The 26,153-nt window shown below is 38.9% G+C and overlaps 1 pseudogene; it reads right to left on the bottom strand.

The window, feature by feature from the left end:
* LOC129530225 (centriole and centriolar satellite protein OFD1-like) overlaps positions 1-25,890 on the bottom strand; it is a 42,441-nt pseudogene extending 16,551 nt beyond the window's left edge.
* Positions 25,891-26,153: the final 263 nt, after the last annotated feature.

Genomic DNA, 26,153 nt, shown 5'->3' with positions numbered 1-26,153 from the left:
CAAAGTAATGTAGACATTGAAACACCTCACTTTCTGTCTCAAGCTGCTGGGATGTAGCTCCTGGAATACCTTCCAGTGAGTACATCTTTTTCTTTAGAACAAATATTGGAGGTTATATGTTAGTCATTTTAAAAGGCCACACTTTGACAAGATGACCTGTAACTCTTTGGAAATTTGCGGCACATTCACACTTACTGCTAGAACATTTCTGCCAAGACACTCAATGGAATATATGGTACTCTTTGATACGGACCTGTGACATGCCAGAATCAAAAGATGAGATCATAAATTCACATATATGCAATTTATTCTCAAATAAGTGTTATCAACATAAGAAATAAAGTGGAATTGGCGTGAAGTTTCAATTCTGACTGCTGACATTTATTAAACTTTGGCTCAAAGGTAATGTGATTCGTCTCATGACTGACTTTTTAAATTAGCTTTCTCTCCCAAGTCCACGACCCATAAATTTCCTCAGCCAATAAGAAAATATTTTTCAGTAACCCCAAAATTAGCTGCAGTCCTGCTGACTCTACTACTAAAGAATCTGTATTCGGACTCATTGACAAGAATTTCAGAAGCACTTTTATAATAGTTTTTATTTCAACAAAATAGTGATCCAGTTTTTATTATCCTTGAGAAATACATGTCAGCTCTGCCTTAAGGAGTACTTGGTATACATTTTTCAGAATTTATATCGTAACCAAAGACCCAAATATCTTTCACAGAATTTTCTTCTATATATTTTTTTAATTAAGAATTGTTACCTCACCAAAATGACCACCAATTTAAACCATTTTTCAGTGGCCTGGGTAAACAGCTTCAAATCAACTATCTAAAACCTCATTTCAAATTGGCCACAGACCTCTAACCTCCTACTTTTATAGACTTGAAGGTGTAAGTAATTTAAATGAGGATTCGAATTTCGTTTTTCTTATCTAAATCTTAATTTCTTGAAATAATAAATTTTGATGTTCCACAAGAAAACTGCTTGAGTCCAAGCCATTTTCAAAAGAAATTTACCTTCTGCAGTACTGTGTTCCAGACATTAAGTGACTATAGGTACCGGGTGTTAGTGATGGTAAACTCTGTGCAGTTCTTTATGAAATGATCTATACAACTGTTGGGTAAAGCAGTGCTTTTCAAATGGGCTGCTTAATATAGTATCCACTATGTATGTACACGTTAAAAGTTAACTTGTGTTGGCTGTTTCCTGGATTTTAGAACACCACATGTGCAGGAATGTATTCAAAATTAAGAAAGGAATTACACTTTTATCTGGATGCTATTAAATTTGAAGATGAAGTACCATATATATCAGTGGATTTTTATTTTTTTTTTTTGTTTACTCCATAAAAATGCCTGTTTGGAATATTTTCTTTTAACTGAAAGACGCTCTCTTCTGTAGAGAACGACTATTCCAAAATAGCTACATATTTTGTTTTCCGTTGCATGACAGATTTCACTATTGTTTCCAGCAATAGTGATGCCTTCAGAGTCCAGTATTCCAGAAGAGGTAGGGTCTCAAGCCGAATTTTACCTTTCTAATTCCGGTAGATATTATCAGAAAATTTTGAAAGTTTTGTTTATGTAGCCTAATGTTTTTTATGTAAAGAGAATTAAATTTTGCTATGTATAAATTTTTGTAATCTGACAGTGAATCCATATTTTCAATCAGTGTCAAGGGTTTCCTATAGTTGTACTCAAGTGTGGCAATAAATATTTGTAAATAATAGTCAATACTTGTGTATGCTTATTTTAAAGCTCTATAGTGGTGAAAATAGTTGTGGATGTATTAAGAGAAATGAAATATATGTATAACTTCATTCACTTACTTTTTACCATATATAAATACTATCTTTCTTTGGCTTCAGTATGGTGTCACTTTTGAATAATGTGCGTAGTAAAGATTGCACATTGGTATGGTAATCAAGTCTGTGTGTGCTACTTGGTTTATTTCTGGCAAAAATCTCTTCAGCAATTTAAGAAAATATTAAAATCTACTGGGCTGTATTGGGCATAAAAGTACCACTAGCACCTTTGTAGATTTTCTGTATAAAGTAAGAACTTTTCTGACTAGTTTTCAAACAAATAAAAGCCATCTGCCTATGAGATTAACATGGCTTAAACTTGTGCAAATTAGAAATGATCAGGATCCATGTTTAGTTGTTTATTTTTCAAATAGAAGGTACAAAAACAGAAAGATTTACTCAGAAATATATAGAAACCCACTTCTAACAGTTACTCTCTAGAGTTACAGAGCTAAATATGTTTCCCATAATCTTATTACATAATCTGTTTGAACTCCTTATCTGTCAACGGAATTCTGAATTTGGATTCTCCGCGTCTGACCTTTCTTGGTGAGGCCTAGCCTTTGTCACTATTGACACATGGCCACTCCTCATTGAGGTGCTGACCCTGGATAATCACCCTTTATTCGTGCATGACAGAAAAACTGTTAGCAGTTCAATTAGTGTGTTATTTGTCACATTCCTTTCTGCCTACTGCTTAAGTAGCCTCTAAATTATCCACAGTGATTCTGCCACAAAACCTAGGACACCCTACAGGTTTGAGTAGACATTATTTTTCCAGTTCTACGTTGCAAAAGTTGACTTTTAAAAAATAAAAATGAAGTCAATTGCAAAGGAGGAGCCCTGTGTTTAAAAACTAATGAAATACTTGAAGCCCATTCATTAAATATGAGGACCAAAGATTCCACAAAAAAGATGATATCTCAGTATGTTCCTGCTGCTATAACACAGTATCTTTGACTGGGTAACCTATGAAACCAGAAAATTTTTTTTTACAGTTTTAGAGACTGGGAACTCCAAGATCAAGGCACTGATAGGTTCAATGCCTGGTGAAGTCCTGGTCTCCGCTTCCAAGACAGCACCCTGTTTTTGTGTTCTCCAGAGAGGACAAATACAGTGCACTCTAATGATGGAACGGCAAAAAAGCCTAGTTAGTTCCACCGAGTTCTTTCATAAGGTCACTAATTGCACTCTTAATTGCCTCCCAAAGTCCCCACCTTTTAACTCTATCACACTGGGTTTTTTAAATTCCAACATATAAATTCTGGAGGGACCCATGTATTCAAGCTACAAGCATCAAGTGCAAAGACCAGAGGCAATATTGTACTATTTCTAATGCCTAGAAAAATCTGTATTTTAATGTTCAGGTAGAAAACAGAAATGTGCTGGAAAAAATGGCCTCTTGTTTTACAGATGGCAGCCCAACTCTTCAGAGGAAAAAACACGCTTACCTTTCCCAAATGTAGGCCTACATTTGACCAATGAGATGGGTTATACTCATCTAAAAATTTAAGACAAAAATTAGAAAGTTTTTAAAAAAGAACAGCTCATTTTAGTATAATGAATGAGACATTTTATGACTGGAAAAGGGGTTTTTCACTTGACTCAGTTATTCTTGGTTCATACGCTATAATACCAAATACAATTAGGAAAAATCAAATACACTGGATTACACACTGATTTATATTGAGAGTTTTGTCTGATGACAGAGAAACGTTTACAAAGAAGTAAATGTTATGTAACTTCTCATCATATTTGAATTAGAATCTGAGGAGCAACCCTGGTTACCAAAAGTCATCTGGTTCTTCATGAGAAAAACCTGTTACATTACCAAAGGGAAGACAAAAATTAAAATATAAAAATCTTGAAAATTTGTGTCAGATTTATTTGGTATCTTCATAATGTTCTCAATTTATTTCCTGGGGAGTTTCTGGCCTAGCTTATAGATTATATTAGGATCAATTTCACAAGTTAAAAAACTCAATCCATTCTTTTTATAGCCAGTAATTCTGACTGATTCAATAACTTCTTACAGGCAACCTCAAATTCTTAACTGTTTCTTTTGGCTGACAAGGTGAGCAATTAACTGTTCACATATAAAACACCGTGTGCGGGGAAACCAAGTCCATTTCAATTTCATCACTACATTGAAGCATGTCTATAGGGAGCCTTCCTGAGCCACCTTTCTTGAGCTCTGATTGCATGTGGGAAAGGGAAGAATTTTGAAATTAGGTATGCATTAATTTTATGAAATATTTTTCTCTAAGAACCACTTTGAAACACATATGTCATTTAAAAGCCTAAAAAAGTGGTGACTTATAAACAAAAAATTTAGCAAGCACATCACAATTAACCATCAGGTATGCATTTAACACCATGATACTTCAGACTTATATAAAATATTAATGTCACTACTAAGGTACTTGTTATATGATAATAGCTTTTTTCTCTCTTGATCCTAAAACAAAGAACCACCCTACCTTTACAAACTTTGACAAACCAAAATCTCTTAAATATTTTATCTTAAGAAAAAAATCTATAAATTTTTGTCAGAAGAGTAATACCTTTAAAAGACTCAAGGTTCCAACTGAACTTCTGATTTTTTATGCTTTTCACCTTTTTGTCTTCAATGAAGAAGAAAGAGTACTCGGATGTGGATTCCTGTTCCAAGAAGTTAAAATAAACCACAGAAGCCCCGTGTGTCACCCACAGCATGTATGCCAGTGAACTAATTTTTTATAATGGAAGTCATTCCTAGCATCAGTGGAAAACAAATAGGTCATCTCAATGAAGGAAGTGATTAATTTCCCTGAAGTGTCCTGTGCTTTAGACTTGAATTAACCAGAAATCCAGGGAACATTCATATGCTATGAATATGAATATTCATATTCATATGTTAAAGCAAGACTTAACAAGTGTGTTAAGTGGAAAAGTAATCCATCTGACAGGACAAGAATCAGAATGCAGAAGGGAAGAAGAGAACCTGAGGAAAAAGGGAGGCAGCCTATGCCCCTGGAAGAAAACTTGGACTGGCAGCCATCTCTGCCCTTGGGTTCTTCTAGTGCCAGCTATCTGATGTTGAAAGCCTCTTCTTTAAACATATGTGATTCAAAGCAATATTCTGAAGCAAAGCACAGTCTACCTTTTTTACAGCCTTATTAAGGATCAGATTAGAATGCACAAAAATTACCTCCAAAAACAATCATTTACTACCAAACTCCTGAGTTGCATAGTCTATGCAGACGTTCTCAGTGTTTGTAAGACAAGAAGAGAACAGGGATGTTTTTTTGGGCACCTGCCACTGCTTTGACTTTGAACACTAATTGACTCCCTTCACTCACCTCAGTGTACTTACTAAAGATGTACAATGCAGCAACTTGTACAGAGAATTAAGTCATAATTACTATCCTTTCTGAATCCAGTTTTTCTAGTTCCCCTTGTTCCCTTCCTAAAATGTAGGTTACTCTGCATTTTTTCTTCTCTCTGCCTTCATTCTTTCACTTGCTGTTTCCATATTGTTTTTCTTCTTCCTTTTGTTCTTCAACTTCTTTCTGATCTACACCCAACAGGATGGAAAATAAAGAGTTGCTGCGCGTATCAGATTCCTCAGATGAATGTGGGACAAGTCTGCAGGAGTCCTTGCCAATACCCGGGGAGAATCTACTTGGCTTTTGGTTGACATGTGTCCTGCTTCAAGTCGCTGTCCCATGTTCATTGACTTCAAGACCCCAATCCCGCTCCTTGCCATGGCATTCCACTTCACTTGGCTGAGATGAAGACAAGTCACCCTCAGCATGACCGACTCCAACTGACATATCCTCCCTCTATGTCACAGGTTCTCATCTTTCACACAGATTTCCTTTCTCTTTTTGAAAGCAAAGACTACATTTCTGCCTCAGCTTTTGATTATAATCCCTCTCTTATCTTTAGGACACTTCCTGAGCCACTGATCCCTATTTCTGCAAGCAGTTTTATAACTCTTATTCCCACAAAGATGCTCAAGTCTGTTCCACCCTGAAAGAACTGACATGACACCCCTGCACTCCCCCAGCCATTCTAGCCATCTCAGTGTTCATTCTCTACTTCCTCCAAATGGACGGCAGCCTTTCCTGGGGTTTTTGTGATTACTCAGATGTGGATCCTTTCCATATCTTTTCCTCTACTCCTGGTCTCTCTACCTATACTCGCGTCCACAGTTCTGACAGGTTCCTGCCACACACACGTGAAACTGGCACAGCACCACCTTCGTCCCAGGCGTGATCATCCCAGTGTTTTTCATCATGCTCTTTCTATCCTCTATCCACCCTGCAAACAGCGCTGGCACATTCACATTCCCTGTCCTTCGGCTGCGACAGGTGCCTTCTTCACCGTCTCCCTGGAATACCTAATCAGCCCAGTCAAGACTCTCCGTGAAGTCAGTCTCTGCCCTCCAGTAACTTGTGGTCACCTGCACCAGGCATTTCCTGAGAGGAAGGGGTGTATCTGCTGTGCAGTGCCTCTGCTCTGCTAGAGTTCAACACCATGGTAGTCTGGGCTCCAATAATCTGCCTTTATCTTTCCATATTGATTTCCTATAACACCACCAGTTGTGTACTAGAAATATTTCATCTGTGTCAACCCACTCACTGGGGCCTGGCCATGGCTGTGTCTTCCTTGCTTGGCATTTGCCTTTACTGTCTCCTCAGCCTGTGTTACTCCTGAACAGTCATTAAGCCTGGTATGCTACTTGAGACCCAACTGCAATGCCATCTCCCCCTTATTTCTGAAATAATAAGTAACCAAACCACCCCAGCACATTACTTGCACGATATCTTGCACCTGCTTCTTGAAAACCTACACATACTTGTTTCATCCACTTCTATTTTTTCCAGGGAAGGCCCATATTTTAATAAACTGTCTGTTCCCTTTGCGTCTTGGCACAGATCCCTACATCTCATGTGTTTAATTAGACTTCATTCTCAGAAACTATTATGCTGACCTTTCTCTTTCAGTTCTGACCCATAACCTATTTTTTTAAGCTAGCAATGCTAATGAGAAGAAAAATTCATAGGTTTACTGGAGGATTCTGAACCTTTTTGCTCTGCCTTGTTTTAAGTCACCAGCAGGGACTGAGTTAATTTCATGAATAAGAGAGAAGCAATGCAGTTTTTTTCTCCCTCTCCAACACCTGTCTCTTCTCAATCCTTCTCGTGAAATTAAAATACCAAAAGGGACGCTTGATTTCTGCAGGCAGAAATGCAACTTCCTCCTTGCTAGAAGAAGAAACAGAAGTTACTCTAAAATGAGATTGCTTTCTTATATGGAATAGTAATCTCAAAATAGCAATGTTGTTTCAGAACCTCTATATTGAGAGGTCTTCAACAAACTACTTTTCTGTTCTGGTGTATATTTCACACCTGCACGGTGGAATACAGAAACCTCTTTGGAAACAAAGACAAAGAAATAAAGCATGTTTATTGAGCACCTCGTATAAGAGACACCAAATTTCAGCCTTTTCAATTCCATTTGTGCCCAGATGAAGAGGTGAAATGATGAATATAAATATTCTCAATAACAACAGTGTTACTCACTATGTTGCTTAATAATTTTATAGCCACTATTATAATGTACATTCTCTCTCAGAGGCAGTTGATTTCCTTTATTCTACTCAGTTGATTTCCTTTATTCTGTCACATTATTTTTATTCCCTTGCTCAGGCCTGTGACAAATGGCTGCCTGTCAGAAACTCCCTCTTGTGGCCATGTCCGCTACTCATCAGCTGCAGCCCATTTCTTCTGCAGTCCTGCTTAATGGCTTGCTGACCATCTACCTCAGTGACTAGAAATTCAGGAAGACTAGGGCTTGGTTTTGTTCACTGTTGCATGTTCAGCCCCAAGGAAAGTGCCCAGCAGAGACAGGCTCTAGATCAAGTCTCACTAAGTGCTTTCCAAAGCAGATTTACTCTGGAATCAGTAAAATCCAACCTCTCAAAATTCCTTGCCTCTCTAAGTAATTCTATATGTTCCCGAGTGCCACGACTATAAGCAAGAAACTGCTAACAAGAGGTTTTGGAAATGTTTTGAAGATGACGTATTTTCAATGTTTTGGGAAAACTAAGAGGTGGCTTAACTTGAGAAATTTTCATATTTGAGGCTTAAACACTTTGATCCCAAAAGAATAGAGCCTGGCTGTTTGCTCAGCCCTGGAATAAACTGCAAAGCTCCCACAGCTCTCTTCCCATCTCCCTCCACCTCCAGCAAGGGAAGTGGGTAATCTCAAAGAAGACTGGAATGAAAAAGTAGGCCAGATGAGAGAAGTCTGATGGCCAGTTTTTCTCCAGTCCTAAGTTAACTCAGCATCACAGCTTTTCCAAAAAATTGAAATACAAAGTTTCTCCTCCCTTAATTTCTTAAGACAGGAGGGAAGCACACAGATGGAAAAAGAAATATTTAAATGTTTCAATCACAATAAAGTTATATAATGGGAGTTACCTTTTATTCCAGTGTTTCATCATGATTTCTCAAGATGATTTCTCAAGACCTGCAGGAAATAGTTTTTGCAGATGAGTTTTGTGGAAAAGTCCACCTAGTATGCCAGACACTGAATAGTTAATGAAAACATTTTTAAGCAACTGACCTGGGAAGCCTAAATAAGAAGTCCTTCATTGCCATATGTCCTTTCCTCAGCAGGGTCTTTACATGTTAACACAGAAATTACTTGAGGAATGTTATTAACAACATAATGACACTATAACTCCCAAGCCTATACTTTGACTATTTTACACCTACAAAAAGACCTTCAGTGACACATGAAATAATTCACAGAGTACACACTACACAGAGTACACAGACGTGACCCTGCTGACTGTTAGTTAAAATAAAACACTTTCTTGGGTGCTGATATTAGATGGGCACAGCACCTGCAGCACCGCCCACATGAGGCATATCTTCTGATATGCGCCCATGTGAGGCATATCTCCAGAAGAGAACTCATCCATTTCAAGGTGCCTGGGCACGTTTCCTGCATCTGCATGAGGCACAAATGGTTTTCCCATGAGTCATTAACAACAACAGCAAGAACAAAGGAGAGTAGTACCATGTGGGGGCAACTGGCTACAGCATGGCAACTTCAGCCAGAGTAATGAGGTGCACTTTTTCCTGGGAGGATTTTGTGAAGTTCCAGACATAACCACTTGCCAATGTATTTGCTTGTCAGAGTGTTCTTGTACTTGAAAGAATTAACTTCCTTTACAAAATTGGATTTCCCAACAGGAAAGTGACAGCGAAGAATTCAAATGGCTTGTCGATAATCATTTGAATTCTATTGAAATGTCAATGATTGAACACAAAGGCTTTAAGAAATATTCACAAAATTTACTAAGCCCTCTCATTTAACTTTGCAAAATATTATACTTCCAGATTAGAAGATGACTTTTACAAGACTAACCAATGGGTTACATAAAAATATAAAGATTTCTCAAGCTGGGAAGAACCTTAGAGATGATAGGCTCTACGTGCTTATTCTACACTTACAAAGTGACTACAAATTGAGACAGTCTAGGGCAGGCCCATAGCCAGGACACCAGTTTCTGGATTCTTAATGTTCTTTTATCACCACCCTTTCACTAAAAATGAGGCCTCCTAGATCGGAGGAAATCCACAGAATCAGTAAATTTAAAGAAAAATAACATCCCTGAATTCCATATAAGGGAAGAAAGACATTTTTAAATATCACTTATTTTAAATCTGATAAGTTAATGATGTATTTATGAGCTTAGCTGAAACTCTGAAATTAGTCATGCTGAAATTTTTTAAAAGTGAGAGACACAAGCATAAAAAGCTTCATGATAGGAAAATGAGGTGATACAGCTGTACTTGCAGTTTATCCAAAATAAAAATGTTTCAATTTGTAACTGCTGTTTTTTTTTTTTAACACCAATAGGTATCTTTCACCAAAACTAAGTTTTCTACATCTTCAACTTATGAAAACTGGTACTTATGTGGAACTTAATATTTAAAAGATGAGTCAAATTACTCATTATCCTTAAAAGATAGCTTCTCCACATCTGGAAATTCACTTTTATCTTGAAGTTCCATCTGTCTCTGGTAAAGACTAGATTGGAAGAATAAAATTCAAGAATGTGAAGATTTAATAAGGGAGAACCCAAGAGCATCAGGTGGTAAAAAAAAAAAAGCCTTCTGTTATTCAAGAAAATGCTCTGAAAAATTCCTTTTCTCCTTTTTTTGGTAAAGATTAGCTCCACCTCACCACCACCATGAGGCATTGTTCTCAGCAATTAATACCTGCTTACTCAGTAACTCCTTGTAACTATGTTATGCTGTGAAGTAGGTACTACAGTTGTTAAAGAAGAATAATGTTGGACTCTGAATGCTCTTCCTAGGAGTTTAGTTTTTCAATAAAAATAAAATATTTCCCAAAAAATCCTGCACATTTTCAGCATGAACCAGCTGAGGAGGCAATAGCACAAGCTGGAGTGAGCAGAGTACCCCACTCAGCATGTGTGTGTGTCTTATCATTCTTTTCGGCTTATCACAAGTACCCAAAAAGAAAAAACCTGGCCATGTGTGGTGTGGATCATGCCTGTAATCCTAGGACTTTTGGAGGCTGAGGCTGGCAGATCACGAGGTCAGGAGCTTGAGACAATCCTCGTCAACAGGGTGAAAACCCGTCTCTACTAAAAATACAAAAATTAGCAAAACATGGTGGTGTGTATCTGTAGTCCCAGCTATTCAGGAGGCTGAGGCAGGAGAACTGATTGAACCCAGGAGGCAGAGGCTCAGTATGATGAGACTGCACTCCAGCCTGGGTGACAATTCAAGACTCTGTCTCAAAAAAAAAGGGAAATCTTTGGGAACATGACTGGTGTTGCTGGAAACAGAGGACCAGAGAGGCCGATATGGGGAAAGAGGAGGATTTATTTAGGTGCACCAGCTCAGCGAACATATATCCAAAAACGCTGAGTATTGAATAAAGACTAAGCAGGGATTTTATAAGCAAACTTACAGAAGCAGAACCAATGCAGCTGATTATAGAATAAAAGGGTATGTAATTTATAGTGTAATTGCTGACTTAGCATAACTTCTTGTCTTGTGTAGCTGGGTTTTGCAGCTGTGATGAAAGAAAAACAGGAACCTACAAATTTTACTAAATACAAGCATTGGTAAACATAGCCATAATTAATGTTTCAGAGAAGGAGAGACGGTAATTTGCTTTTCTTTTCAACTTTGCTCCAGTGGGACCTATTTGCAACCCATTCCCTTGGCCTCAACTTTTTAGACAGTGTTATTTTATAACTGTCCTTGGAGTCAGCTAGCTACACAGTGAAAAACTTGTTTTTCTTTTCGTCTTGACACTTGTCTTGCCACATTTTTCTCTGTTTTTTTTTTTGTTATGCCTTTTACAGGAGAAATTTAATAGAAGGCAATAGTATTATTTTATTCTTTATGGGAAAGCATGTTTTCTTCTTTGGGCAAGGGTTGACATTTAGTTAGAGCCATTAACTGAGTAGCAGTGTGGCTGGTTATATTGTTTTTGGACTAGGTAGTATGTCTAGAGGGTGGGCAACATTATGGGGTGTTTTTTTTATATCAAGGTTAAGTGGGGAAATGACTGCAAAGCAATGAATAGCATATTTATGTTTAGCATGGTTAGAAGAGATTCATACCCAGGGGAGGAGGTTGAGCATAGTGACAGAATAACAGTAAAGTAATTAGTATTACAGTGCAAGTTATTAGACTGATGATTTTTAATTATATTTACTTGCTTGATGAATTTTATAGTTTTGGCTGTGCATAGACTAGTTATTTTCTGGAGTGTGAGAAGAGCAGGGTGTGTTGTCTTCTTATTAAACTTTTCTTGCATAGATTGGTCAGCTTTTGGAGTGACCAGAGCAGGGCTGTTGTTCTCAGTGACAATTCCATCTTGTTGCATATTAGCCAGGTTGGATGGTTTGGGTCCTGTGGTTCATTTACTCATCTTGGGCTGCCTGTTTTAGCCAACCATGATGGATCTAAGCCATGATTCCTGCAATTTTAACAGCAGTGGGAGTGGATAAGATTACAGTATGGGGCCCATCCCACATGGTTTCTAGAGAAGTTGGATTTCATTTTTATAACCCAAACAGAGTCTTTAGATTTAAAGAAGCATGCTGGAGCTGTCTGTCTTACAGGCATGCATTTTTTTTTGTGTACCTAACTATGAATACTTCATGTGGCTATTTTTAAATCCACAATTTGCTTTTCTAAGGTTAATTTCCTTGGTTTAAAGAGATTACTTTTAATTTGACTTATGATTGGGTGTGGCTGATTGAATGAAATTTTATAGGGTCAATACCTAGTTTGTTTAGTGGGGGTGCACCTGACTGGAATGACCACCATGGGCAGGATTTGATTTTATTATAGTGAGATTTTTGATAATTTATTTTAGTAACTGCTTATTTCCCTTATGCATTTTTATTTTCTTTTTTTAACTTTGTGATTAGTAGGGTGTGTGTAACTTTCATTTTTCTTCATGCCAGTTTGCTAGATTTTAAATTGTTCCAATTATAATTGCTGAACTAGTATTTGACTTCACAGTTAGAGGCAGTTTAAACCTGGGGATAATGTTTTGTTTTTTTTTTAACAGTTTTTTAACTACTTGTTTGCTTTTTCTGTCCTGGTGGGAAAGCCTTAACCTATGTTGAAAAGGTGTAAATAAGTGCTAGTATATACCAATAGCCCCTGGCATGGGACAGTTTGGTGAAGTTTACAAGTAATACTTCCAAGGCATAGCTTTTATTTTTTGGATTCCTGGAGGTCGGGTAGGCTCTTGTCTTTGGTTGTTTTGAGCATAAGTTAAGCACTGCTCACAAACCACTTGAGCGATGGCAGTGAGTCCTGCCATGTAGAAGTGGCATTTCAGTAAGTTTTTAGTGCTGTTTTTCTTATATGAATTTTTTGATGAATTTGCTTTACAAATTTAAGGGTTATTACTTCTGGAATGGCTAATTTACTATTATACAAATTTTACTAATTTTTCTTAATATATTTTCTAGTTTTTTGGGTAAACCAGACCCCCTCGTTTGGAGTGTAAGTTGGGATCTTTTGGTGTGGATATTCTGGGATAAGAGGCATATTTAAGTTTCATTTTTTAATTGTGGCATAATTATTTCTTCCTGTTTTCCTTCCTGTTAGCTTTCCTGTTTCTTTTGGCTTTTGACATCCCTGTCTTTTGGTGCCCCCGATAATGCACTATTGCTAATTTTTCCAGAGCCTATACCACTGTTAAGAGTTGTAGAATTTTTTTCCTTGTACTTTATTTCTTTGCTTCCAGCTGTTAAGAGATTTTCTTTTTATATACAGTTCTATGTACGTGTAGTGTAGTAAAAGTATATTTAGAGTCTGTATAAGTATTGACCTTTTTGTCTTTTGTTAGCAAAAGGGCTCTTGTTAGGGCTATTAATTTTGCCTTTTGGGCTCATGTTTCAGCAGGCAGAGATTGAGCTTCTACCATTGAGTTTAATGTTACCACTGCATACCCAGCTTGTTGGATTTTTTTCCTAGCTCGAAAGTATTTTCGTTTATGAAGTATTCAACATCTGAGTTATTGCGGGGTTGATCTATAACACCTCCCTGTCCAGAAAATACCTCATCCACTGTTTAGACACAGTTATAGAGGGGAGCTTCATGTCCAACTGGGAGCAGCATGGTCAGGCTTAAGGTGTTTACTGTTTTTTAAATAATGTAAGAGTTTTTGTATAGAAGCGGTTTGTACTGCATTATTCTCAGATTTGATAACCAGTGGTGCCTTCTTTGGGTGAGTCAAAGTTTTGACTGAGTGTGGCACCTGGACAATTATCTGCTGTCTCAAAGTAATTTTGTTAGCCTCTTGTATTAGTAAGGCAGTGGTGGCTAATGTCTTAAGGCAAGGAGGCCATCCCAGTGCCACAGAGTCTAATTGTTTAGATAAGTATGCCACTGGACAATGCTATAGTTTTATAATTTGAGTTAAGAAGCCCATAGCCCTTTCTTTTCATTTACGGATGTACAGAAAGAAAGGCTTAGTTATATTTGGCAGCACAAATGCTAGGGCTTGAGTTAAGGCTTTTTTTGATTTGTTATATAATGGCTTAGCCATCAGTCAGAAATTCTGGATTTAGATATGGTGGAATTTTTCAGCTTCTAAGAATTTTTTATTTAATGCCTAGTGGTTGGGGTTGGGAGTGTACAAACAGCCTACTGCAGCTTATGGCCAAGCTGGCATTCCACGTGGCTTACTATGAAACCAACATATTTGACATTTTTATGAAAAATTGAGACTTTTTAAAAGGATAATTTGTAACTTGTTTTTCATAGGAGATGGAAGAGGTCTTGGGTTTTTTGATACCAGTCCTCCAGGGTTGGGGCTGTGAAAGGAAGGTCATCCACATACTGCAACAAGGTGCAGTTATCATTTGGCAGGTAGTAGGCTTCAAGGTCAGTGCCTCCCCAAAGATTGTGGGACAGTCTTTGAACTTGTGGGAGCCTGGTGCAGGCGAGTTGCATAACTTTCTTGTTTTCTTGAAATGCAAATATAGGTTGACTGACTGGGGCTAAGCAGATATAACAGAAAACATTCTTAAATTTAGGACTGTAAATCAGGTAGCACTTGCTGGAATGAGATTTATTAAAATATATGCATTTGGTACCACTGAGTGGATGGTCACTGTGGCCTGGTTTACAGCACACAAGTCCTGCACTGGCCTATGCTTATTAGACTCTGGTCCCGACAATGCTTTTCATATTGGCAAAAGTGGAGTGTTCTAGGGTGATAGACATCAAACTAAGATTTCGTGTTGGTAAATCCAGTTTAAATGTTTACAGACACCCTGAATAGCTTCTTGGGGGACTGGGTACTGATGAACCCAAATCGGAGTTTCTTCTGCTTTTAAAATGACTACCACCTGTGAGTGATTTACAGCTAACCAGGAGGGTTGTCTTTAACCCATACTCCAGGAATGTTATTAACTAATTGAAAGAATAGTTTTTTTTCCATCCCACCTGCAAGTCTGATCTGCTGCTTGCACTTTCTTTGCATAAAGTTTCCATTTCTTAGCGTGTAGGATGATAAGGGTTAACACCATGATTTTTGGGTGAGTCAGATTTAAAGTTATATATGTTTTGCAGCTGAAAAAACATAATTTGTGCTTGCAGATTTTGGAGTAAATTTTTTTCTTAAGAAGGGAAATGGACAATTCAGGAGGTATAGGAATTTATGTTGGACTTCTTGGCCTTTTATAACACACCTCCTTGAATGACACAACAGCTTTTTTCCTGAGACTCCCATGGCTTTTATAACAGTTTTATAGCTTTTTGATAGTGGCCCTATGGGTTGAGTCACTAGTGAATGTGTAGCCCTGGTGGTTACCATAAAGTCCGTCAGCTGGCCTTCAACTTTTAATGTGATCATGGGCTCATGGAGGTTTAACAAGAATGTGCCTAGTCTGTCCTTGTTCTCATATCTTTTAGTGCCAGCCAGCCTGTTTAGATTAGTATTTGACTTTCCCACAGTGAGGTAGGCCTTAGCTGGTGACTTTTTATACCACAGTCCTTATTATATTTTTTATTACCTCTGGACACTTATTCTTTCAGTATTTTGTTTCCCATCACACACATTGTTCTCTCTCTAGCCTCGACCGGCTTTTCAATTTTTGACTAACTTGACCTCTTTCGCATGCACATCAACGTCCTTTTATATTGCTGGTCACTTTTTTAATGAGGGCTGCTGCTAAGAGATTGGCCTTTTGTTAAGCCTCTGATTTGCTTTTTTTTTCTTCCTGGTAATGGTTAACATACACTTAGGTGGCCATTCTATAAGCTGGGTTGAATTCATGCCTCCAAAATCATGCAGCTTTTATAGCTGGTGCATTGGCTTCTAGACAGTGAAGGACTGCTTGAGATATCCTCTGGCACTCCTCCATCTTAAACAACGTTAAGGGAAGTTGCCTGCAATTTAGCCATGTTGGATTGTGTGTTAGAAAGATGGACTGGATTAGATTTATGAAAGCTTGGGGCTTTCCCATGTACGAAGGAGTGTGATGGTTTAAATTTAGTAGATTGGTGGTTGAAGTGGGCTGATAGGTGAAGGTTCCTTGCCCCACCCCCCCAACACACAGATGTGGCACTGGTCATTATAATAGATGAGTCCTTGCATTTCCCTGAGAGGCATTCGCATAGCTTGAGCACTAACAGATTTGAGACAGCCTGGTTGACTATCCTGACTTCCTTCCCTGGCTTCTGAAGTCTGCAATTATTTCCTGTGGGGTGAAACATGGGGTGTGCTGGCAATGGAACCTGGCTCCTGGGGTGCTGTTGGTCTCAGCAAAGGGAGGTAGGCTGTGACATATTTTATTTTCCCCTTGTGGTTTTTCTGAAACTGGCTTTCCTTGCTCTCATTGGCACTTTGCCTTTAACTCAGTGTTTGCTTGTGAGGGGGCTTTTACTTTCACTTTTAGCTTGGCCTGTGCTACAGATGTTTTGCAGTAAGCTGTTAAACAGGGCTGGATTCATGCTATTTTTCTTTTTGTTATGTTTAATTATGAGTTAATATAAGAAAATTGGTCGAGGTGCCCTGGCTGTCCTCAGACCCCTGTCTTTACCTCAAACCCATGGCCAATTGTTTCCCTGTGTATAGTTTTTTCAGCCATCTATTTAACACCAAAAGAGGGCCATTTTAGTGTATAGAGAGTTTTTCACTTTTGTGAGGTTAGCTTAATTTTATAGTTCCCTGTAAAACCTTTCTTAAAGATTTTCTTAGCATATATTTGAATAGTGTAGGTTTTGATGACTCTCTTCCCATTTCCTCCTAGTTATGATGCAGTACACTCATGGTCACTTTTTACTTTTGTTTCAGACCAACTAGACCATCTCCTACTATGGGGGCTTTTAGATACCACTTAGCTTTGAAGAGTCTCTCTTTTTTTTTTTTTTTTTTTTTTTTTTGGGACAGAGCCTCACTCTGTCACCCAGGCTGGAGTGTAGTGGTGTGATCTTGGCTCAATGCAACCTCCACCCCTTCAGTGTTAAGGAATTCTCTGCCTCAGCCTCCAGAGTAGCTGGGATTACAGGCATGCACCATCATGCCCAGCTAATTTTATTGTATTTTTAGTAGAGACAGGGTTTCACCATCTTGGCCAGGCTGCTCTTGAACTCCTGACCTCGTGATCCACCCACCTCAGACTCCCAAAGTGCTAGGATTACAGGCATGAGCCACCATGCCCAGCTGGAGAGTTTTGTAAGCCCACCACAATTGCTGAAGTTGTGGGGTAGCTTCTATTAGCCATAGGCAGATCGCCACTAGCCTTGGTCGGCCCCACACTTGGCTTGAAGCACAGTCTTCACAAAGAGACTTCACAAAGAGACTTCCTTTCTTCATGGCTGATTAGCCTAGTTAGGCCTCTCCATTCACACATTGCACACAACACCCCACTACCAGTTCCTGTGATCCTGGTTGGGGTGGTGAGCCACTTTCACCACCTCCAGTTTCCTTCTGAGCTGACTTAGTGAACCACTCCCACATGCTGTGTTATTTGGGGTGTAAGTTTCTTCTGAGTTGGTGGGCCACTCTCACCACCTGCAGCCTCTCTGGGCCGGACTACCAGTTACACCCTAGGAGGTCATCTGGCTCCCTCTTGGTCCTTATGGGATAGGTCCTGCCTTGGGTCCCAATACCTTACTGCAGTTTCTGAAGTGAGCTGTTCCTGGAATTGTCCTGTAGCCCTTTGGTATCGTTGCACTGCTGGGTAGGGGCACCGGGTCACAAAAGGGCTGATTTCTCCTGCAGCTCAGTGTGGTGACCCATGCCTGTAGTGTGGGCTACTTGGGAGGCTGAGGCAGAAGAAACACTTGAAACTGGGAGGCAGAGGTTGCAGTGAGTGGAGATCATGCCACTTCACTCCAGCCTGCGTGACAGAGTAAGACTGCCCTCACTCACCAAAAAACAAAAACAAAAACTTATCTGTTTATATTTCAATGCCAAAATGTTTTTAAATGACTTTTTAATGATGTGTATAATTGTTCCAGCTTTAGAAATAACCTCCATTTTTTGCTTTCACAGATTTTGTACATTTGTTTTTTATCTTAATAAATGGAGTCTGTTCACAGAACTATGAAGATGCCTATTAATACCACATTGCATGGTCTATATGTCCAGCTTAGCAAATATGCATTATCTACTTATTTGCTAAAAGCCATCCCCTTTTCTCCTCGTAATTTAGATGATTGTCAAAGATGACACTTTATTTTGCAATCTGATTCTAACTTCTATACTGCCACATAGTCTGCAAAATTCATCTCAAAAAAAAAAAACGGTAAAATGAGTGAAGGCTGAGAGAGTAAGTAACTTGATTCAGCTGAAGCCAGTCAATCAGGAAGCTGTGGTGTACTTACCACAACGTCTGGACTGGAGGGATGGAGAGGCTGTGCTTTTACTCAGTGGGTGATTGCTGGGGCATTCTGTCAGAACAAGGACTTGTGGAGGCACCGTGTGATCTGCCCAGGCCTAAGGTTCAGAATGAACCAAGGCAAGAATATTATCAATTGCCCAAAGATACCGAGAGGCTTCTAAAGAGCTCCATTGGCTTGGAAGTAAATTGTTATCCTTACAAATAGCAAATTATGATGCCTAAGATACAAAAAGCTAATGATCCAAGCACCTAAGTTAATTGCAGTAGCAATAATAAAATGCATGAGAGCAACAGGCAGCAAAGGAAAGGCAACTCTCAGTATCTAAACACCTCTCTGTGTTAAGAAAACACTAGACCTTGCCAGTGTGTCCCGCTGACCCTCACAGCAGCCCTGTATCATGGGTGGGGGGAGGGGAAGGGAGCTACCCAACTCCAGAGCAGGACACAACCTTTTGTCCAGGTGGCTAACCTTCCAGATACATTACACTTTTAAGGCTTCTTTTTGCTTTTGGAAAGGGTGTGAAGAAGAGGTGTCTGGAGGAATTGTTCCTGTGTAGCCTCGGGGCTGCACTGCCTGTGAGGGCTTCCAAGTTTCCATTCTTTTATTCTTTTGTTTTTATTATTGTACTTTAAGTTTTAGGGTACATGTGCACAACGTGCAGGTTTGTTGCATATGTATACATGTGCCATGTTTGTGTGCTGCACCCATTAAGTCGTCATTTAGCATTACATATATCTCCTAATGCTATCCCTCCCCCCTCCCGCCTGCCCCACAACAGGCCCTAGTGTGTGATGTTCCCCTTCCTGTGTCCATCTGTTCTCGTTGTTCAATTCCCAACTATGAGTGATAACATGCAGTGTTTGGTTTTTTGTCCTTGTGATACTTTGCTGAGAATGATGGCTTCCAGCCTCATCCATGTCCCTATGAAGGATATGAGCGCATCATTTTTTATGCCTGCATAGTATTCCATGGTGCATATGTACCACATTTCCTTAATCCAGTCTATCATTGTTGGACATGTGACTTGGTTCCAAGTCTTTGCTATTGTGAATAGTGCCGCAATAAACATACGTGTGCATGTGTCTTTATAGCAGCACGTTTTATAATCCTTCGGGTATATACCCAGTAATGGGATGGCTGGGTCAAATGGTATTTCTAGTTCAAGATCCCTGAGGAATCACCACACTGACTTCCACAATGGTTGAACTAGTTCACAGTCCCACCAACAGTGTGAAAGTGTTCTTATTTCTCCACTCCTCTCCAGCACCTGTTGTTTCCTGACTTTTTAATGATTGCCATTCTAACTGGTGTGAGATGGTATCTCATTGTGGTTTTGATTTGCATTTCTCTGATGGCCAGTGGTGATGAGCATTTTTTCATGTGTCTTTTGGCTGCATAAATGTCTTCTTTTGAGAAGTGTCTGTTCATATCCTTCGCCCACTTACTTGTGGGGTTTTTTGGGTTTTTTTTCTTGTAAATTTCTTTGAATTCATTGTAGATGATTGATATTAGCCCTTTGTCAGATGAGTAGATTGCAAAAGTTTTCTCCCATTCTGTAGGTTGCCTGTTCGTTCTGATGGTGGTTTCTTTTGCTGTGCAGAAGCTCTTCAGTTTAATTAAATCCCATTTGTCAATTTTGGCTTTTGGTGCTGTCGCTTTTTGTGTTTTAGACGTGAAGTCCTTGCCCATGCCTATGTTCTGAATAGTATTGCCTAGGATTTCCTCTAGGGTTTTTATGGTTTTAGGTCTGACATTTAAATCTTTAATCCATCTTGAATTAATTTTGTTATAAAGTGTAAGGAATGGATCCAGTTTCAGCTTTGTACATATGGCTAGCCAGTTTTCCCAGCACCATTTATTAAATAGGGAATCCTTTCCCCATTTCTTGTTTTTATCAGGTTTGTCAAAGATCACATAGTCGTAGATTTGTGGCATTATTTCTGAGGGCTCTGTTCTGTTCCGCTGGTCTATATCTCTGTTTTGCTACCAGTACCATGCTGTTTTGGTTACTGTAGCCTTGTAGTACAGTTTGAAGTCAGGTTGCGTGATGCCCCCAGGTTTGTTCTTTTGGCTTAGGATTGACTTGGCTAATGCGGGCTCTTTTTTAGTTCCCTATGAACTTTAAAGTAGCTTTTTCCAATTCTGTGAAGAAAGTCATTGGTAGCTTGATGGGGATGGCATTGAATCTGTAAATCACCCTGGACAGTATGGCCATTTTCACGATATTGATTCTTCCTGCCCATGAGCATGGGATGTTCTTCCATTGGTTTGTATCCTCTTTTATTTCATCGAGCAGTGGTTTGTAGTTCTCCTTAAAGAGGTCCTTCACATCCCTTGTAAGTTGGACTCCTAGGTATTTTATTCTCTTTGAAGCAATTGTGAATGGGAGTTCACTCATGATTTGGCTCTATGTTTGTCTGTTACTGGTGTATAAGAATGCTTGTTACTTTTGTACATTGATTTTGTATCCTGAGACTTTGCTGAAGTTGCTTATCAGCTTAAAGAGATTTTGGGCTGAGATGATGGCATTTTCTAGATATACACTCATGTCATCTGCAAACAGATACAATTTGACTTCCTCTTTTCGTAATTGAATACCCTTTATTTCCTTCTCCTGCCAGATTGCCCTGGTCAGAACTTCCAACACTATGTTGAATAGGAGTGGTGAGAGACGGCATCCCTGTCTTGTGCCAGTTTTCAAAGGGAATGCTCCCAGTTTTTGTCCATTCAGTATGATACTGGCTGTGGGTTTGTCATAAACAGCTCTTATTATTTTGAGATACGTACCATCAATACCTAATTTACTGAGAGTTTTTTAGCATGAAGGGCTGTTGAATTTAGTCAAAGGCCTTTTCTGCATCTATTGAGATAATCATGTGGTTTTTGTCTTTGATTCTGTTTATAAGTTGGATTACATTTATTGATTTGCATATGTTGAACCAGCCTTGCATCCTACGGATGAAGCGCACTTGATCATGGTGGATAAGCTTTTTGATGTGCTGCTGGATTCAGTTTGCCAGCATTTTATTGAGTAATTTTGCATCGCTGTTCATCAGGGACATTGGACTAAAATTCTCTTTTTTGGTTGTGTCTCTGCCCGGCTTTGGTATCAGGATGATGCTGACCTCATAAAATGAGTTAGGGAGGATTCCCTCTTTTTCTATTGATTGGAATATTTTCAGAAGGAACGGTACCAGCTCTTCCTTGTACCTCTGGTAGAATCTGGCTGTGAATCCAGCTGGTCCTGGACTTTTTTGGTTGGTAAGCTATTAATTATTGCCTCAATTTCAGAGCCTCTTATTGGTCTATTCAGAGATTCAAATTCTTCCTGGTTTAGTCTTGGGAGAGTGTATGTGTTGAGGAATTTATCTATTTCTTCAATATTTTCCAGTTTATTTGCATAGAGGTGTTTATAGTATCCTCTGATGGTAGTTTTTATTTCTGTGGGATCAGTGGTGATATCCCCTTTATCATTTTTTATTGCACCTATTTGATTCTTCTCTCTTTTCTTCTTTGTTAGTCTTGCTAGTGGTCTATCAATTTTGTTGATCTTTTCAAAAAAGCAGCTCCTGGATTCATTGATTTTTTGAACGGTTTTTTTGTGTCTCTATTTCCTTCAGTTCTGCCCTGATCTTAGTTATTTCTTGCCTCCTGCTAGCTTTTGAATGCGCTTGCTCTTGCTTCTCCAGTTCTTTTAATTGTGATGTTAGGGTGTCAATTTTAGATCTTTCCTGCTTTCTCTTGTGGGCATTTAGTGCTATAAATTTCCTTCTACACACTGCCTTGAATGTGTCCCACTGATTCTGGTATGTTGTGTCTTTGTTCTTGTTGGTTTCAAAGAACATCTTTGTTTCTGCCTTTATTTCATTATGTACCCAGTAGTCATTCAGGAGCAGGTTGTTCAGTTTCCATGTAGTTGAGTGGTTTTGAGTGAGATTCTTAATCCTGAGTTCTCGTTTGATTGCACTGTGATCTGAGAGACAGGTTATTTTAATTTTTGTTGTTTTCCATTTTCTGAGGAGTGCTTTACTTCCAACTATGTGGTCAGTTTTGGAATGGGTGTGGTGTGGTGCTGAGAAGAACGGATATTCTGTTGATTTGGGGTGGAGAGTTCTGCAGATGTCTGTTAGGTCCGCTTGGTGCAGAGCTGAGTTCAATTCCTGGATAACCTTGTTAACTTTCTGTCTCGTTGATCTGTGTAATGTTGACAGTGGAGTGTTAAAGTTTCCATTATTATTGTGTGGAAGTCTAAGTCTCTCTGTAGGTCTCTAAGGACTTGCTTTATGAATCTGGGTGCTCCTGTATTGGGTGCATATATCTTTTATTCTTTAAGTGTTTTCACTTGGGGATTCTCAGAGACAACTCCGTCCTCTGCAAATATGTTTTTCTGGAGAACTGGAAGTAATGTTTTGGGAAGCTTGCAGCAAGTGCAGGGATGGTGAGCTCTTTGCTGGTAGTGGGCTTTTGGTGGTGATGTTAATGACTCTCTGATGACAACTTCTGAAAGCCTTTTCCAAATGTCTGGCCTCTTGCTTAAGCTCTTTGACTCTTGCTTAAGCTCTTTGAACCTTGCTTAGTATTAACTACAAACTCAAGGTCAGAATTGGAAGGACTACCCTCCACACCTCCATTTGGATAATTTGGGATCCTTGATGTAATCGTACCTGCTAGAACTCTTTTCTGTTTAAAAGAATTGTTCAAGAAATCCTGATGTATAGCACCATTGCAAGGCACCATTTTGCCACTTATTAATCCACCGACAGTATGATCTATCAGAGACTGCTTTGGATTGCAGTACACCTTATTCTCTGGGGTTGCAGAGTACAAAACACTAATTTCAGAAGTGAGTGGACAAGGAAGAGAAGAAAATTCATATGCTTGAGATTTTTCTTTGAAAGATTGAAGAGAACGGTAATAAGGACAAACTTGTACAATAAACAGTTTCTGAAGCCATGGTAGTAATAACCAGTAACATTTACTGAGGGCTTATTGTACCAGCTACAGCTTCATATGTCTGGGTAACGTGGTATAATTTCAGAATTCATGATGCACAGTTTTCACATCCCCAAAGCTCTGAAAACTGAAAATTTATTCATTACTTATTTTTTGGCAAAGTCTAGCCAGACTTGAACTCATTTGGTTAAAAAGTTTGACCTCAACTGATGTGAACTCATTTTTTATCTTCATTTATCCCAGCATGAATATTCATAGAGGTGACTGGAAAATAATTAATGCATTTCACTACAGCAGGCGCTTCAGAACTCGCATGCCATGAATTTCATATGCTGTGAAATCCACAGCATATGGCATGAGTTTCAGGCCAAAAAGTAAGAACGTGCATTCCCAGCAACACTGTGGCCAAGGAACTCTCACAGCTCCCATTTTATAGATGGGAGACTACAGCTTACTGATGCTGGGTCACACCATTAGCAGGTCCAAGAGCTACTGGACTTTCCTAAGGCAAAGCCTGTGCATGCGTCTCACTCTCCTGCAATGCCTCGCTATGATGCTATTAGAAAGAAGCTTGCCCTCAGTAATGCATACACATGCAAAAGTTCTATTCTCATTCAACTATTCTTATTAACATGAGACTCTGGTCTCAGCTGTGAGGAATTTCACAAAGAGAACTGAAAAAAATGAAAAACAGAAATAAGTAGAAATGAGTAAAGAGATAACAGTAAGTCAAGTGCTGGTAGTAGATAGCAAGGGGCTGATGAGGAAAGAGTGCAAATGGCAACAAGGAAGGTTCAGAACTATTGTGAGGAACCAGTTAACTGGCGACACACACACACTTTCTTTGAGCTTGAAAGCAACTGAAGAAGAAAGCATCTAAGCTTCAGTATCCTTCTTACAAAGTAGGAAGGGGCAAAGATGTATCCACAGTGAAGACACAATAATAAAATCATACCACTCACCATTTATTGAGTGTTTTCTTATGTCTCCAGCACTGCAGTGCAACCCATCTCATTTCATCATTTTCATCACGGCTCACTAGGCATTATTTTCCCCATTACAAATGAGGGAACTGAGGCCCAAGGAAATTAAGGTAACATGTTCAAGATCAAACAGCTGACTTCAAAACGGGGATCCAAAAGAACAGTTCTCTGATTCTGAAGGCAACGTTCTCTTTGCTAAACCACCCTGCTCCTCCTGTGTATGCATATATCTTGTCTATGAAGGAATCCATAAAACTACTGAACTGGTGTTAACATTGGGGTAACAAATAGAAAAGAAAATTCTAAGATAAACCTGGAGACTTCTATGTCACCACCACACCATTCCCATTTGGGACACGAGGCTCTCCCAAGCCATGAGGCCCTTATGAAGCAAGTCAATTTTGCTGATGATCCAGATGGTATTATCAAAATGGATAGGGAGCTTTTCTTCTGTGATGACACATTTTTCTGTGGCTTTTTCTCTAACATAATAATTACTTAATATTCGATAAATTAGGATCATTACATTTTCACAAGCCTCAGAAGCTTTACACACAGAAAAATATTCATGGGTTTAAAATGTCTCTAACCCATCTAGGTTTGCCTCAGTTGCAATTTCAGATGGGCCACCAGAATAGTTAACTTTTTTATAGAAGCTTCATAACGTAGCCTCTGGGCCTTCAGCCATGCAGAATGCTCAACCTCAAAAGATTCAGAATAGGAAAGGAAATTACTGTAAAACAAATCACAGCTTGCTTCACAAGGAAAAGATTTTTTTTAATACTGTTTGTACTCTTTTAGTCAAGAAGATTTATGCCAGTAAACAACAGGGTCCCTATGTTAAAAAGGACAAACAGAACACAAACAAGGTGTGTTTCGCAGATTCCATCATCTTTTTCAGTCATACACAAAAATTCTAGGGCATGCGGGCAGAAGACACAGTGAATGTTCATAATCCTCAGGGTGAGAATCAAGAGATAACAGTGGATACAATCAGGCATTCCAAAAATTTTACGTTTAGGTGTGTTTGCTTTCTTCTCCATGTTATTACTATTATGAATATAAGATCATATTATCACTAGAGAATTTTCTCAGATGACAAAGAATACCTTTATTATATTTGGGGGAGTAATGTTTGTTGTTAAAATCAGTCTGATTTACACAGGTGTGACTTCTGTCAAGTTTGCATATTGAGGAAGTGTTCTGGTATCACACTGGAACTGGCAAGGAGCAACACTCACTGCATCTTGCAGTTGTTTGCAGAGCTGGCCTGTGGTTTTTGAACTCCTCATGCTCAGCTATGATGGCATTTCCTGCTTTCTGCAGTTCTTTCTGAAATACCATAATTTCACAAGCCAGCTGATCTAGACCTAAGAAGATCAAAAGAAATCCTGTTCATTATCTACCTTACATTTTCTTATTTCATTTAACAAAAACATTTAAAGGGGTTTTACATTGTTCTTCCTTTTCTTGGTGCTCATGCAATAAATACAATATTAATTTTACTTAATGAGCTCAGAGTAATCCTGACACTCAAATTTCAGAACAAAAGAATTTGGTATATTTTAATGCAAACATTATTACTCTAGGAATCCTACTCCAAGTAAAAGACCCCTTTCAAATCCTCCAATTAACCTGAAAGGCTGTTTCTCTCCTCAGAAGGAGCTCTCTATCTGGTCTACCTGTTGATGATGTCCCCAAGATCCAATATAATCTGTGCATGTGTCAGCAGCCATTGGGATCCAGGCTCTTCGTATAAAAACTAGACAGAATCATTGTCAGAAACTTCTTCGTGATGTGTGCGTTCAAATCACAGAGTTTAACCTTTTTTTTCATAGAGCAGTTTGGAAACACTCTCTTTGTTAAGTCTGCAAGTGGATATTTGGACCTCTTTGAGGACTTCGTTGGAAACGGGATTTCATAACATAATGCTAGACAGAAGAATTCCGAGTAACTTCTCTGTGTTGTGTGTATTCAACTCAGAG

This window comes from Gorilla gorilla, chromosome Y (genome assembly GCF_029281585.2).
Source record: "Gorilla gorilla gorilla isolate KB3781 chromosome Y, NHGRI_mGorGor1-v2.1_pri, whole genome shotgun sequence".
In the NCBI taxonomy this organism is placed as follows: domain Eukaryota; kingdom Metazoa; phylum Chordata; class Mammalia; order Primates; family Hominidae; genus Gorilla; species Gorilla gorilla.
Note: the sequence above shows the minus strand (reverse complement) of the source record. Positions and strands in the feature narration are given on the sequence as shown.